General features: G+C 34.6%; 1 protein-coding gene across 8 annotated transcripts in view; it reads left to right on the top strand.

Annotated features, from left to right (window-relative positions):
- LOC126914144 (uncharacterized) overlaps window positions 1-17,115 on the top strand; it is a 123,132-nt gene that overhangs the window by 42,825 nt on the left and 63,192 nt on the right. The window contains exon 2 of one of the 8 annotated variants that reach the window (XM_050717660.1): window positions 7,366-7,399. The exons of the other annotated variants lie outside the window; for them this stretch is intronic. The gene's annotated coding sequence lies outside the window, so the exon portion shown is untranslated. The remainder of the gene's footprint in view (window positions 1-7,365; window positions 7,400-17,115) is intronic. 8 annotated transcript variants of the gene reach the window in all.

Raw genomic sequence — 17,115 nt, 5'->3', positions numbered from 1 at the left:
ATTCTTTAATGAAAAATTTCACGTTAACTCCTTTTACTTTTCTCTTGATGAGTGACTGCTTTCTTTTCCGTGAGCAGTGCCTTCTTATCTAATCTCTCTCGACAATTAATTACCGCAACGATATCCATAATCAGATGACTATTCTTCGAACGAATATCAAGTTTTTCCTTTTTCTCGTTCAGCTTCAGCCCCGTTCAGTATGAATTAATTACCGAGCTACAGGTTTTGCAAATTACAGGATTAGCCAGTCGATCGGTATCTGCCGTATGCACTCCGACGTTTATCTCACGATAAAGACATTATGAAATAAATTTTAACGAATCACCGCGACAAACTTCGCTTACCCAGAATAACGGTGCATTTTTATTACCTTGCTGACCTGAAACAATCAACATATGGCAACAGTACGCGTGTCCAATCAGCTTGTTTAACTGTGTACTCGTTTCGTATTCTGTATTAAAATTAAGAATCTCAAGGTTTAACAGTTTATAACAATCGCTAAAAACAATGAAAAATTTGTAATCAACGTAGAACTGACATTCATTGCTTTAAAGTAAAATGTAAATTAATAACGCGAATATTTAAATAAAGGAAAATATTTGAAAATATATGAATTGATTGAAGAACATATTCGATCGAACTCGAACAATTCTAAGGATAAAAGGTGAGAAAGTAAAATGATTAAAACGCGATTTATGTAAGATAATACAAAAATATCTCATCAAATTAAATGTTTGACATGGTAACAAATTCTAAGTAGGAAAAAGTCATAAATAACCTAGGAATAATATTCGTTTCGACCTCGACAAATATTTATCTGGCTGGTAGATATAGATAATTAGCGATAAAATGTTTTGTCTGTGATAGGTTAAAATTTTAAACGCTATATCTCAACGACGCGCGTATTTGCATTTTTCGCGTTTCGATTCTAATTTTACGGTCTCGAACGATGATTATTTAGTGTGCATTCGCTGGTTTCGGAGAGAGTCGTATCAAGATCAAGAGCTGTAGCTTACTTTAACTTAACACCTAATTAAAATGAATGTAAAAGTTGGAAATCCATAAAATTAAAACGCGTTCGAGGAAACGAGCGTTCGCGGCTACGGATGCAAATTGATACGAGGAATATAAATTCTCATTGATGATACAGCTATGTTGGATTGAATTGGGGCAAAATGTCATTACCAATGCTTTATGGCGTCGTTTTCTGACGTTTTAACTGAATTGACAATTCATCTGGTAACGAGGCTATATTTCTGTTGCTTTTAAATTCTTCACACGAACCAACGCAATGTTATAACGAGATAAGATGCGCTTTAAGAAAGCATTTATCTCCTCTTACCGATGAGGAGGTGACAGGAATGTTCTGATTTGTGCTTTTATTGGAAATATTCGCTTACTTGCATAACTGTATGTAACAGCATAATTGAACTGCAGCACTAAACTCTGAGAATAATTCAAAATACCCAAATCTCGTTTCATCCCCATTATTACCATTCCCATTATTCGATGTGACTTTTGCTATACGATGGGCGATTTCATTAAAATTTGATATCGATTAAAAATTAATCAAATCGGCCGAGATTCGTTGCGCAGAATTGGAATTGAATTTACGACCGAATATTCGTAATCTCATGGTAGTATCACGTAACTTTCCCACGAGTTCTTTCCGTTATCGATCATAGACACAAAGTTGGAATAGCGACGAGACAACGAGGCAATGGTTGTTTTACATACGAGTTCGTGATTCTTATGCAAGCAAGATAAATCTATCTGCTGTGAAGTTTTATTTCTGCGAGCTCTTTCGAATGTTCTCGCCAAGGAGACATCATAATAAAGGGTGGCGCAATACAGATTATTTAGGAATAATATTGACGTTTATCGCGAAAGGTCGCTCAACTTTCGTGTCTTCGATTTTTCAGTATTCATATTATACAATATAATAACTCGATTAATCTTACTGTTACATAGTTTCTATCGTATAAATAAGAATATAAAAAATAATAAAGATTAATTATACATCGATACAAAGGGAAACGGTTTTAACCAGGAACAATGACATTAAATATTGAAAAATATTTTTAAATATCCACGCTTGATGCTTGTACAATATGAACGTATCGGATGAGTGTCATTTAAAAAACTATCCTTAATCATCTTTTTTTCTCTAATTTTCAGTACCTTACATTCCGTGTTACTATTATTTTCTTTTTTTTTTATTATTAAACGGAAAGCCTGTACCGCAAGGAACGAATTACTTTGTCAAATAATCTTATTCGCTCGTTGCAAAAGCACAGATTAGTCTTACAAATAAAGTAATTCTAATCAGACACGCGATACAGAACACGCGTGCAGTATCGTTTCAGGAACTTATCGGATGTACTTTATAATCGCAATACCATCGTTGCCAATGTTCTATTTATTACATACGTTCAAATTTATAATATGGATAAGTCCTATTCTTAGTAGTGCTTAATAATATTAATTTCACGTTTGAAATTAACATAATTAGAAACGATACGTATCGCCGAATATGTTTAAGCAAAAATCTACGAATTCGAAAGTTTTAAGTAGGGAAGAGGCATCGATATTGAACGCATGGAATGCGGCACTTGTCTTCCGCGATAGATAACTATCCCTGGCTCGTAATAATCGACTTTCATTCATTGTTCTACCATGTTTGTTACGAGTTAGTCTTTTTATGTGACGGTACATGTAGTTGTTTGTACATATTGTCATCCGGTGCACGCACTTGCATTCCACGTTATCGTTCTGAATCGCGAATTACTCGGCGAATGTGCACGGTAATGAAGATCGCTCCGATTAAAGATAATTATAATATTCTGTTGCCTTTGAGATATCAGATTTGAAATGGCGCTCGCGGTGATTAGATATACGCGTACGCGGAATTTAGTTTGAGAATGTCTTGTAGGTGTAACGTTCGACCGTGTATGTATTTAATTTTCAAATTGGTAAATGAATAACAGGAAATTTGTAGTTACCAAGTGGATGTAACGGATTTAGATAAGTTTCGCAAATCTGATAAAAATTGTGCTTCTATTGGCGTACTTACAATTGAGGTAATCATAAAGCGAAGTTAAAATCGTTAAACGAAGTATCGTGCTATGACTCTAGTTTCATATTGATTTTTAATTCGAACTTTTCTTCTACCGTGTCCACGAGCTCTTTCGATTCTGTGACATATTTATTATTCAAAAACCTGTTTTCGGGTCATGATGTTTCCGGACCCTGCGTGCAATAATATATTTCTCCTGTATTTTAGCTCCAATTACTGTACGGATACAAATTAGTATACATTGATAATAATTATGATTGTGTCATAGTAATGAAAAGAAATGTTATTACTATATACGCAAAGTCACATTTTTCTGAATGGGATTAAACAAATGAAACCCAACCAGAAGCGTGTATATTTGTGTATTTTACCCACGTACATTTTTGTACGCGTTGTTTTGTGTTACCTTCAAACTCGTAAATCTATGAACATCCGCAATCTATTAATCACTATTGCGAAATTCTGTCAATTTTTGGAATTCTTCTCCCTTCGAGATATCACATAAAGTTAAAAAATACCTACTCGTGCCTTCTTATTGCGTAAATCATTCATAATGAATCATTTTGTGCACAAGAATGTGCTACAAGTATGACACAAATTATGTTCGCATGATTGATCATGTTGTCGTTTCGTTCACTCGTGACAGAATTATCTAACAATCATTATAAGAGAATTCCTATCGTACAATTCTCTACGAACATCATGACGTTAAGATTTAAACGAGCGTCCGATCCGAACGTGTCTCGCAATAATCCGCTATGAAGCAAAAGAGAAGAGTTGTACTATCCTGTCTACTTGTAAGTGTATCATTGGTTACTACGTAACAGCCTCGAGAATTATATCGATCTTTCTTGATAGATGATATCTTTGACGTTTAATGATTTTCTCCTTCCTGTCGTCCTTCTATATCTTTTTTTCCTTTGCCACGAGTTCGCTTTCCATCGCCGTTGTTTTACCTGCTCTTCTCGTATGCTTTTAACTTTCCCTTTTTTCTATTTAATTCCTTTTATCTTTTATTTCACGGTTTTCTATCGTTCTTTCGGTTCTATTTTGTTATTATTCTTGTTCCTTTTTCCGAAAAGGAGTATCAATTTTTGTATTTCTTTTGAATCATTATGTTCTTCCATTTCTCTCGTTTTAAAATTGACGATTTATTAGGTATGATCACCAGGTTGGTGCATCAAATAGCAGATTATTGACGTTTTTGTAAGAAGTATTCTACTAGGATGAACGTTTTTATTGTTCTTCTTTATTATATTAAACGGCTGAGTAGTTTTCTTCCATCTACGAATTCCAATAAATTATGAAGTTGTTTCATCTGTCATTTCTTTTTCTTTGATTTTTTTAATTGACTTTTTGCGTCTTATTTAATTCCTAGTTATTAGCTATAGCTTTACTTAGGAAAACTCTTGTTTTATTAACTTCAACAGTATATTTTTAGCACAAAAATACTTCTACGTGTAAATCAATTTTTGCACGAATTCTTCACAGAATCTTGATATAATACAATCCAGGAAAAAGTCCAATTTTCTTTTTATACGATTTATATACAGCAAAAAATTTGTTCAATTTGTAATGAACAAAAGATAAATAAAGATTTAAATAAAAATTTTGATAACAATTTGCTCGAAAACGGGATATTATTTGTATTCAGAAGAACAATTTGGAACCAATCTTCTATTTTCTATCGTCCTATAAAAAGTCATCGATAATACCAAGATATCCAATTTTATATTGCAAAAGATCATATTCAAATCTCTATCGACTCTAGGTATCTACTTCCTCTAGCAGCAACACGTCCCTAAGCTTTCACGTTCCTTTTTCTTTAACACTCTGTTCCACACAAACTTTCTACTCTTCCCATTCTCTTTCCGCATTCTTCGTCCTCCTTTTCGTTGTTCTTGTCTCCGCAGATGCGCCCTCTTTCTACTCTCTTCCTACTCCCTGTCCTTGTTTCTTTCTTTCGGCCCCGTGCATCGTATTTATTGCTAGCCCACACGCGTCACGTGAACGAGAATAAGAACAGGCCACGTGCACGTGTGTACGACTTGGTCGCTGTTATCAGCGACAATCGTGAACATTGCCAGGACCAGAGGATTCATAAAGGCGAAGAAACGTGAGTGGGATCTAGGAAGTGCCGCTCTATTGGACCAGCGACTCGTCAAGATCGCGTGAGGGATCGATGTTCGTTTCTGGATCGTTGACCCGCGTACCGGTGGAAATCGTTGCATCGTGCTCGCTCGACGCCCACCCCCGGAATGATTTATTCGGATTATAAATTGGCGTGAAACTCCTATATCATCCTGCTGCGGTCGGAACGTTGCGATGCCACGGCGCGAGTCGAACTCGTCAATTTTCAACCCACGCCACGCTGTGTTCTTACGGACAGCACCGCGAAAAAAATATTTCAATACTTGGTTATTATTGGCAGGATGTGATTTAATTAGAAAATTATGGATAATAGAAGATGTAATTATTTTATTCTCTATTATTATTGTTGTCCTGTGTTGGTGAATATTACGGGTAAGATTCTTATAATATGATGCTGTGTAACGTGTTGTATTCGGAGCGTATTATATGAGAATAAAGTATTGTTATTGGATAAATAATAAATAATAACACAGCTGGCCATAAGTACATCAGTACAGTTTCTTCTGATATTTAATACAAATTGAATCTTTTATTATATATTTATTGTATGTGTTATGCATCGTATGTATCGTATGATGTAAAATATCGACCAGTAAATAGAAATGTGTGTGTCCTGATACTTATGGCTGATAGTGTAAATGGATATAAAATTCGACAATTTTTCCATTTCGAAAGATATGAAAGAAGAACTCTAGTTTTAAAGAAAAATAATTCGTTTAAAGTCTATCGTCTTTCATCCTCAATTATAGTAGAAAAATGTTTTTAGATGAGCGAAAAGAACCGTTACGTATACAGATTTCATTCATAAGAACGCGAAGCTGCATGTATGTAGAGCTGGGATTAATTAGTGTCAAGTTTTGTGGAATTGCTTGCAATTAGACCGAAATGAGAAAAGATGTTGATACAGTTCGGATATTGTCTAAAAGTATTAAATTGGTTGGTTTTTGGTTGAACAATGCACGTACTTTCTATGTATATATCTTCCTGCCCGCACCTCATGGGACGTAAATTCTCATTTGTAGTTGATGAATCTACAATTTCGCAACCACGAACTGAAACTCTGTTCGGGCCTTCTAACGAGCCTGCTGCCGCAATCGAGAAAATAACGCTTCTCGTTCGGTTCTTTTTATTTGTTTTATTAGAAAGCAGGAAAATTGGGATCCCGGTGCGATTCGTTGTGTAGGCGTGGGTAAATTGGCAGACCGAATTGTTCATTATGCCAATAATGGACTGTGAGAAAACCTTCGCGATTGAGTGTTTATTGAAATAAATTCTTTTGATTAATATTTTTATTGCAAATTGTTATTTTCTACCTACAAATGATACATTTGAAGTAGTTTATTATTAAAAATTTTAAGCAGAATTTTAAAACTAATTATGCTTACACACAGATATCTATAGTATAAGATATTTCAGTTTTATCTTTTCACGTTTCAAAATTCTTCTGTATCATTTTACTTGCCCTTTATACATACAATATATTACACAGTCTTTTGTAAAATTTCTAAATGGTGCGTACCATTTGAAACAATGATTTGCGGAAAAAATTATAGGCCTGAGAAAGTGAAGAAGCGAGGAATGATTTTACTATAATAAAACTCTTTTTCACTTCCTTAATATCTCGATTATAACGATGGTTAATTCCGAGGAATATAGTATTTGGATTCTCTCTTTCTCTCTCTGAATACAATTCCTTGAAACTAGTGCTGCGCTTCCTAAAGTAACAAATGTAATGTTGTAGGTTCATGATTGGAAAACTTTCTCTGTAATAGTCTTCCTTAGAAGCGTTGTTCAGTGAACAAGTTAATTCCGTTCCTGTGTTCTTCCAAACGACGTTAAAAGTATCAAACTTGTATTAAAGTATAAACGAAATGAACTTAAGAAAAGAAGCACAAGTACTTGTAAAATACATTAGAAATGATGAATTGAAGATAGGAGAGATTTACGATGATTAAAAAAATTATACATCAGTGTTATTTATTTTTAAATTCTATTAAATAATTGTAGATTAATTTTTACCAAATATCGAAAACAATTGTTATGTTTTTAGCATGGAATATTAGAAATAAAATGACACCTTTGTTTTCGTTGTTGAAGTTCTATGTTTCTCTAATCGTATGCTTTATTTTCTGTTTCAGGTAAGAGTACCTTCTGAAGCGATCTCATAAATTAGTGAGTATAAATTATATTTAATATATTCTGTAGATATATTATACGCTTGTTTAAAATAATCTTGGTAGCCCGTTTCGAGTCATTAAGTGCTGTTCCGACTATTTTAAATGCACTCATGCTCTAATGCACAGTATTTTTAGTACCTGTTAATAAATTCCAACAAAGACACAAACTTTCAACATAGTTAAACTTAATGTCGTGTTTATGAAACTTTCCAAGCATAAATCTTGGTTATTGTAGACCGCATAATTTAAGATCCTCAATCCACCGTTTTTCAGTTCTACATCGACAATAGTCCTTTTAAGTGGTGAAAATATAGCAGCGAAATTGTACGAAATTATTTTTATTATTTTCGCCAATAGCCTCTTTTTGTAATACTTTTACTGGCGAATAGTGCAGCTTTTTGTTAAAGCCGAGTAAAGAACGATCCTAGAAAGCTATCTCCGTTTCACCTAGATGCAGTTTCATTATGTTGGCATCTTCTATGCGACGTTTGTCATCTTAGCAAATTTTCGAAAACAGTTTAAATGCATTAAGAGGTTGTTATGTCAGGAAGTTGTTAATTTTCTTGCAGTGCTCGAGAATAAAGCTTGAATGACACGCAAAATGTTCAAAGTGATAATCCAGTAACTGCCGGATATTTTTTCTCGTTAACAGACGCGAGCGAAACGCAAGCAATCGCGGAACTAATTCTCAGAGTAAAATGAATTTTTTAACACACTTTCAGCTATTGTAACGATGGCAGAAGACTTAATGCTTCGTTTAGTACCTTTTGATCATGTTAGAACGCAGTTCGTACGAATTTTATGCATTTCGACTCTATAATTTTGTCAGAATATTACTTTCCTCGTAAAGCGTTGGTCTTCCTGAGATTTGAATCATTCTTCGTGTTTCGAAAACGAGCGTATTAGAAACAGTACATAAACTTTGTGAAACTGCGAGAGATGATAACGTGCAATGTTACGAATCATATCCGATTTTTCTTGTTTGTAATCGATTTATATTCAGTCAGCCGTTTTCAAAGGTATTTTATATAAATAATAATTAAATACATCAGTATCAAACAGTCTGTTTATATCACATTGACTCTAACAAATTTTACTTTAGTTGGCATTTGAAACAAGAAATTCGTAATCAAACAATTGGGAAATAAAATGAGAAATATTTAATGTATTCTAAATATCAGTAATATCAGGACTTCTAATACTCATCGCTCTACGTGCTCTATCTAATTCATCGAAATCTAACCAACATGATCTAAGCAATATCTCTGTACGTACATGATTGAAGTAAAATATCACGCTTGTTTACCTGATTTTACATGGTAAAGAATCAGACTAATAATTTCGATACATATCCATGGCAACAGAAGAGCAAAAACTTTTTAGTCAAATAGTTCTGCAGTTAGTCTGGCCCGAATGGTATCGTAAAAGCACTCGGTCTGTTGCCTCTCGTACGCAACGTTCTTTTGGCGTCAAGTGTATCGTCTCGTTTCGTTTCCTTCCCTCTTGGTTCCCTTTATTTTCCCTCTTATTTCTCCCCGAGCGAAGATAACCGCAAGCGTGTTGTAGCCCGGGGAACGAGTTTTGCAACTAGGCGACCTCAGCAAGGCGAACGAAGAAGCGGCCACACACGTTCAAACTGCCGATAGAACGAACGAAGACGCGAAAGGTTGGCCGTACAAACGGAGGAATGAAAGAAATGCTGAAGAGCAAAGAAAGAAAAAGATAGAAGGCTCGTTTGCATGCCGTGTACGCGATACCGTGTACATACCAGTAGATCGGTGATCGCCTAATAAAGCGAGGCGAACAGACATTCCACTAAGCTTTGACCGCACTTTTACGCGTCGTACGATCTTCGCGAGTAATTTGAGCGTTAATGAGAGAGATGAAACGAGAAGACTCGAACGATCGAGAGGAACGGTATACGCGTATCTAAATGAAACATAGGTGTATCGTATCGAGCAGCTTGTTTAACTCTTTAACTACGAGAACCGGCTGGGAAACTAAAGAAATTCCCCGCGTTATATTTCAGGGATTTTAGTCATGCGTTGATAGTACGTGCGGGAAGACGCCACATAGCGCCGACTCAAGATTTCGTTACGAGCAATCGAGATTCTATTCGAACGCTTGCGAGGTTCACCTTCTGTAGGTGATTTTTTTTTGTAAGATAAAGCAGAACTTTTAGTTCTTGGAAAACGAAAATTATGATTGTATTTAATTATTCAACACTTGTGTTGAACTCTTGTGAAACACATTTGTTCTCAAAATATACTCTTGACACAATAAAATTCCATAAACAGAAGTCAGTCAGGTGGAAATGTACAGTTAGCATTTAGTACAGATTTTCAAAGTCGTTTTTCTCGAAAACAAAGCTCGCGTAGAAAAAGCTGTATTCTACATTTTTCGACCTACTTCTCTATGAGGATTCATCCCTTTCTCAGTTGTACCACCGGTTAACGAACACCTTGTTTATTACAAATACTATGATATATGCACAGCGAAAGTCTATTTATCTGAACTCCACTTAGTGGAAATTTTAGTTAAGATCCGATTAATTCAACTTTTGCTGGTTGAGTTCACTTAATGTGAACGAAAAATCGAAACATGTAGCGAGGAAAATTGGTGAACTCATATTATATGAACTCCGATTGTGTAAACTGTTGATTGTGAACCCTGACAAGTTCAGACGAACAAAAAGTCCTGCTATATAATGTTACGTAATATCATAATGTATTTTTTAAAATACTTGATCCAAAAGTGATATATATTTTTAGGAAAATGTAATGTAGGAAAAATTGTTCGATATTGCCACGATCATGTTGTCGTGATTTTTCCTGAAGCTTCTAATTTACTCAATCGAGGCGCTGATTTGCATTTGTAGACGCGCAAACAAGGTGTAGATCTGCGCGTAATGTCGAGTGTTTGGTTACCTGTTTGATTAGACGGTATACATCTAGGGTTACGTCGATAAGCACACATCGTGTATTCCTAATGAAATCCGATCGCATGTATCGTTTTTGTAATCTCTGCAATGACATTTATTGTCCTTCTTCAAAGGCAAAGGTGTGAGTTTCGTTTCAAAATTATTATTTTAACCAGTTCTATCTTTTCTATCTGACGACGTGTTCTATTACCTGATTCTTCGAAACGGAATCGAAAATAACTGATATTGTTTCTTTCATTTGCAAAGAATGATTCTTTAACATTATTTAAATTCACATTTCAATTGTTACGAATTTCACATCTTATACATATGTACGTACGATACGTGATACGATTATTAATATCTTGCCCCTATTATTATTTCCTATAGAAAGTTGAAAATATATTTTTTTCTCTTTGATATCAAAAATGCAAGTGATGTTGATACAGAAATATGTAATTATTTTCTAAATTGTTCGTTCTAAATTCTTAGTTATTTTATTACATTGTCAGATAGTTAATCGAGACGAGCATGTGTACAAGGATGAACGTAAATTATTTTCTACTTTTTATTATCAAGATAACTTATACATTTCGACAGAATATTTTATAGCTTCGATTTTTGGTGACACGTTCGTTTCCTCTCGATTAGGGGAAATTAGTTTTCAATGAATTGCCGTGGTCAGGACAGTCGAAGCCTAAAAAAGAAAATGACAATCGTACATCCTGCGGAAGCGGATGCTCGCCGGCACGCTTGGCTGACTTCTCCAACCTTCCACTCGTCTGGTCTCTCGTTTCCTACCTGCGCATTGGTGCATCATTGTTAAAAATGCCAGTTTGTTGCAGTATTACATAAATGCGCGTAAATGCGAGCGTTCCAATGATACATTGTTGATCTTGGAGGTGTCTTTTTTACAAGAGAACAATTTCCGTTGACCTTTCGTTGCGAAGCTCGATATTATGGATCTGGCACGCTGTTCTATTTCTAATTGGAAATTAAATTCATTAGATTATACATCGAACGTGCAAATTCACTGAAACGTAAAATCATCTACGTGGATAACTTGGTCTTCTTAAGTACATCCTGCTCGCCTATTTTTAGCCAAATATTGCGAGTTGTTAATCGTGAATTAGTATATAGACGTATTTTTCGTTGGAATAATAGCGAAGCGTATCGATAATAGAAATAAAACTAATCATCTTAGGGAATAATATAAAAAATTGTTAGATTTTGTTCATTTTACAAAGGTATCGTAGATTTACACTAAAATGAACGAAAGAGGATATTAGCCGATTGATAAAATATCTACAATCACCTTATAAATTATAAAATTTACGATTCAAATATTTGTTTATTGTTACATATTAGCAGATGGTAAATACGCGAGAATATGTTATGAACAAATGTTTTTTCTTTTATGAACTAATTCTTTTAAACATGCAGAATGATAGATGAAACTTCCCAGAGAAAAAATCAATGGCTCACGCCGTTGTACTGCTTCGTGGTTTGCACATGCCACGCGCATTGAATTTTTGCTCGCCATATGCGCCGATTTCGATTCTAGTGGCTCATTTACTGCACTCGCTGCACGAGTTCGTTTACGCACGCACATTGAACTTCGAGGTGCATTGTGCATGATACTCTTGAGGGGTTTGAAATGCGTTCGTCTGCGTTGCCTGCAACGTGTCAGCGTCGTAACATTTTATCGGACACGAGTCTACACGATAGACATCGGACATTGCCACCCCAGGAAAAATAATACAACGGTTGAATTGTAATCAAAAGCGAGCAAGGCGTTTGAACCGCAGTAACCTCTCGATATGTGTCTTCCGGTTCGAGCTGGCCGCTTTGCAGCGGCTTCTTTGCCAGCTCCGTGATATTATTCCTGGCCAAGCATTTTGATGCTTAGCAAGTATGCTAGTAGAAATGTTAAAACAAAAATTTTCTCCAACAGGAAGAAAGAATTTTCGGCGAAAGAATTGTTTAATTGAACGAATCGATTGTATTTGATGAACTTATTACGAATTGTATTTGTAATAATTAGAATTACAGCGTTCTAATTAAACTGCAGATTTTTATGTGCGTTATGAAAAATATACAAAATACGTGTAATATTGAAAAACGTAAGAAATATTTAAAGTGAAATATATACTTGTTATAATATTTAATCGATGAAACAAATCTTTATGTATAATTTCCATTTGAAAGTTATATTGATAGAAGTATGAAATTGCATAAAAATCCACGGTCTAATTGTGATTAAATGTATAGTATTGTGTTATTATGTTATATGGTTGCACTTTTTCAGTCAGTATGAAATTCATTATATATACTTATTGTGTTTTGGTTAGGCAATGTTAGAGATAGACGTATTCTAAGATAGAAGAAACCAAACCCAAATTTTTGAAATTTCCTTAGAACTGTAATAAGATGCGATCTTTGTGATTATATTATTCAAATTAGAAACAACTCTGAAAATACAAAGATATAGAAAATACAAAATATTTGTTACAAACATATATTTAATAGAAAAATAATAACTATATTACGAATGATGATTTTATGTACATAACAAACACTAAATATAATTTCACTGAATATTATTAAATATAATGAATAAACTGTTTAAATTCTCTTTTGATTTCTGGGTAATATATACTTGTATTAAATATCTTGTAACTTTATATACATTTTCAGATTCATTTCAAATTTTGCCAATATAATGTCGATTAATAGTGGAAAGATATGATAGTCGGAATCTAATAACGGTGGAAATGAAATTTTATAATGTTTCGTGTAACACACATAATACATATATTCATACAACGTGTCTACGAGTAATCTTACTTTCATATTTCTTCTATGTATCAGTGTAATAAATAACACGACATTGGTGACACAGCTTTATTTAAAAATTTGCATCGCTTCGATATTAATTCATCGTTCTACAACCGTGTCGTACAGTGATATCGCGAAAGATCGGCATACAATGTCTGGCCGCGAATGGAACGGAATTAGCAGAATGGGAATGACACGCAACATGCAGCCAGCAATTCGATTCCCGTTACAACGAAAGAATAACGCGTTACACGGTAATCTCCAGCCATCTTACAATTTACTATATTTTCGCCGTTATTAAGAGCGAAGTATCTAGCTGGATACCGTTCCATGTTAAACAAGAAACCTATATTTCTCTGCGATTCGTGGCATTATTTCACGCGGTAATGAAAGCACGAGATGGACGATGTTGTATGCTCTGTCATCTTAGATCGAACAGGTTATATTCGTAATTTGCGAAGAACGTTTCGCCAGCCAGCTGTGAACAGACAGTCTGTCTTAAATCTGTCTGTATTAAGTATCGATGTAAATCTATAATTTTCGATGTTAATGTTTCGCAATTCCTTTCTCTGTTTCGAATCGTAAATTGATTCGTATACATAGCGAAAGAATGAACTAAACAAGCTTGTTGAACAACTTCGAAGTATGTAGTTTTATACGGTAGATTCGTAATTACGTATTTAAAAATTATTCAGAGATTTTACGTAGGAAATTGTGTGTTTATTAATTGTTATTTATTTTATTAGAAAGTAGACAGAGTTTTGATTTAACTGTTGTTATTTGAGTAAAAATAGATACGATTAGATATGTATCTAAATGTTATCGATTTGTATCTTTTTATTTTGGTCAATTCTGGGAGAAGTGGAATGTATGAATCAAAGAATTAACATGTTGGAAATAATGAACCTAATTCATAATAAAGTCGATTTAAATTTGAGAGTAACAAGAGAGTAATAAGAGGATCTAACCTTGAATTTTTAAGCTCTACTTATTCCCGCAATGTAGGATAAAGGAGAGAAGATAGACGAGAATGCTGTAATCGGTGTAACTAGATTTGATGTAATCGGCTAGAATCAGCTGAGCTTGTATCCGACATATACGTTTCAGTGATTATGTATGACTTTTACCAGTTGTAGTTCTATACAATCTTAATTTGCGGTTTTACGTATCTCCAAGTAGGTAAAAGAGATGTTTCGAAACCTGACAGCAAGCAAAACTTTATATAGGAAACCAATTTTATATAGAAGTAAGAAATTATGAAAATTTGTGTGACAATAATATTTTTATAATAATGCGATATAATATTTCTAACAAAGTGAGGATGAAGAATATTATACACACTTTTGATGCTGATAAATTTTAAATTTCAAGATATTCGTTAGTTGTTTCTTCTAATTGTAATAAAGCTTTGAAAATAACTTTAGTTTATAAAATACAGACGTGAGAGTACCTAAAATGAACGTTTGTAAGATTTCTCAGACATCGTATAAAAATATTGTATAAAGTACGTCATAAGTTGTAAATACTTCGTTTCGTATTAATTAAATTATTGCCAGTCTTCTATTTATCCCAATGCAAGCTCTTTTAGAATCTTCAGTTTTCCTGAGATCAGTCTCGCGCGTGTATCTTATTTACATCTCTTCCTGCTTCCAACACTTAGCAGAAGCGCGGAAAGAAGAGCTCAGTCGGGAAAATATCGGTCAAGATGTTTCAAGCTTTCTGAAAGCTGAACACAAGCAGCACTTACCGCATAATTGTACTTCTCGGTTTTGCTTGTTGATTTATCGAGTCTTATCGTCTTATCGATTAAATATAGTCGATTTTTATCGCAGATTATGATATCGAATATCTGTTAACGGTTAAAAAAATATTCCTTGAAGGTTAAAACAGAAATTTTATTAGAGATAGATCAACGCTTTGTTCTAGCGTTTCATGAACAACATTGCGTTGTTCACTTTTCAGTTTTTCAGTTGACCCAAAATGTCAGAACAAAGCGCTATTAGAAACACGATCGAAGCTCGAAGAACCACTAATATACCAAGTAAAACAATTGTTTACTTACAGTAGATAAAAGTATAAATTTGCACAGTTTAACTGCGATAATCAAATCGAAATGTATTATAAAGGGAACTTTTCGTCCGGCATAGTGAAACCTTACGTTTTCCATAGCATAATTATGTTGTTTCCACAGTCCAAGAGCCTTTCCACTTTTTATCACGTGTGCGGAGCGTGTGTTGCAACCCTCACCCTGTTCGAGCCACGTCGCTTGTCCAGGATTAAAAACAGGCGGTTTTCGACGAGATTAAGATGACTATCTACGAAACTACATAATCGTTACTTCGACATAGTAATGATCGAGCAATTTGCAGTATCGATCTTCGGAAAAATACAGATCTCGAGTCCTGAAAGTTCGCTTGAAAAAGTGTCGGGAATGATAGCTACAGGTAGGAAACAGGTATTGATATGGGTTCTGTTCTGGGTAACAGGATAGTTTAGTAAGCTATAAATTTTTTATTATGGGTGTGAAATTTTCTTTCCGCGTTTGAACAGAGATAAGGGAAATTTTCGAGTTCAAGTAAAATGTTGTAGTCGGTGTAAAGTGTCAAGTTAATGATACCTGTATAAGAATAATGTAGCAAAATGTAATTTAGCTACATTACGTGGTTAGAGGACAGACAGTTAAGATAATCCAAGAATAAAGTTCCTCGAGATACCGGATTCGGACTATACGTTTTATTGTTCCATTGCCAATGTTCGTACAATTTTTATTATATAAATGTTGCATTTATTACAAAAATGCCGTTAAATGGTCCAAACATATTTGATAATAATACCTATGTGTTTCATCGTATAAAACATTTATCGCTGTAAAAACATGAAAGTTTAGGTTTACTGGAACTTCTTTGTATTTTTAACTCGCATATGTATCTCGATTTTCTTCAGAGAGAAAATAACTTTCTCGAGAGCGTAAAAATCTGTATGCGTTGACTTCATCTTGAAGTTAAATATTATATGGTTAATGTTCTTTCAATACTGTGACGAAACTCTCGCGAAACTTTCGATCTGTCATTAACTTACGGATCTACGAACCAGAAATGAGATAAACATGAAAAACACGATATCTAATATGGACAGGCAACTTCCTGCTACGTCGGAACAAACGTCGAGTAAAGAGTTTATTTGAATTAAAATTTAAAAACGCGTATATCCATATCTGCAATAATAGACAAATTGGTAATGAACGTAATAAATGTATTTCACACATGATTTTTAAAAAAAGAACAAACAATATCACGGGAACATGACAATCGAAGCTCTCATCATCCTGGATCCTCGGGAAGATCGGTAGAAAATCCCGCCGATAGTCGATAGGTTGTAGTCCGTGGCATTCCTCTCAAAGACGGTTGAACGGCCTCGTAACGCCTCAGAGAAGGAATGATTGAGCCGCAGTCGAAGAAGCAGCCGCAGAGCTGCCTCTCTACCATCATTTAACCGGATTAGGAAGCCAGTCTGAGAAACGGCCCTGTCTTTGCTGTACTTCAGATGCAATGTCAACACGTGTATATACGCCGTTGCATCGCGAACCACGTGTGCGTTGAAACTCTTTCGTATCGCGAACGTGCGTGAATTATCGTTTCGAACATCATCAACTGTCTTTGAACACGTTGCCCGCCATAGTGGTTATCACTGATTAACGTTATTGAATCTTTTGAATGGATAAAATAAGATAAATTTCACGGAGTGAATAAACAATTCTCGCAGTGACAGTCAACGTGTTAAGCGGTCGTTTCACGATGTGTGTGTACACGTGACTGCACAGCACACGCTTGTAAGCAATGCGTTTGAAGTTCTCTTCCGCTTCCTGTGCGTTCACGAATAATCTAAAATAGATATCTCCAGATGATTAATCATAATTCTATGTAGTATCTTGCGAAAGGATTTGTGAAACGAAT

The sequence above is a fragment of the Bombus affinis genome, chromosome 3, assembly GCF_024516045.1.
Source record: "Bombus affinis isolate iyBomAffi1 chromosome 3, iyBomAffi1.2, whole genome shotgun sequence".
Taxonomy (NCBI): Eukaryota; Metazoa; Arthropoda; class Insecta; order Hymenoptera; family Apidae; genus Bombus; species Bombus affinis.
This window is presented reverse-complemented; position numbering and strand designations above follow the sequence as displayed.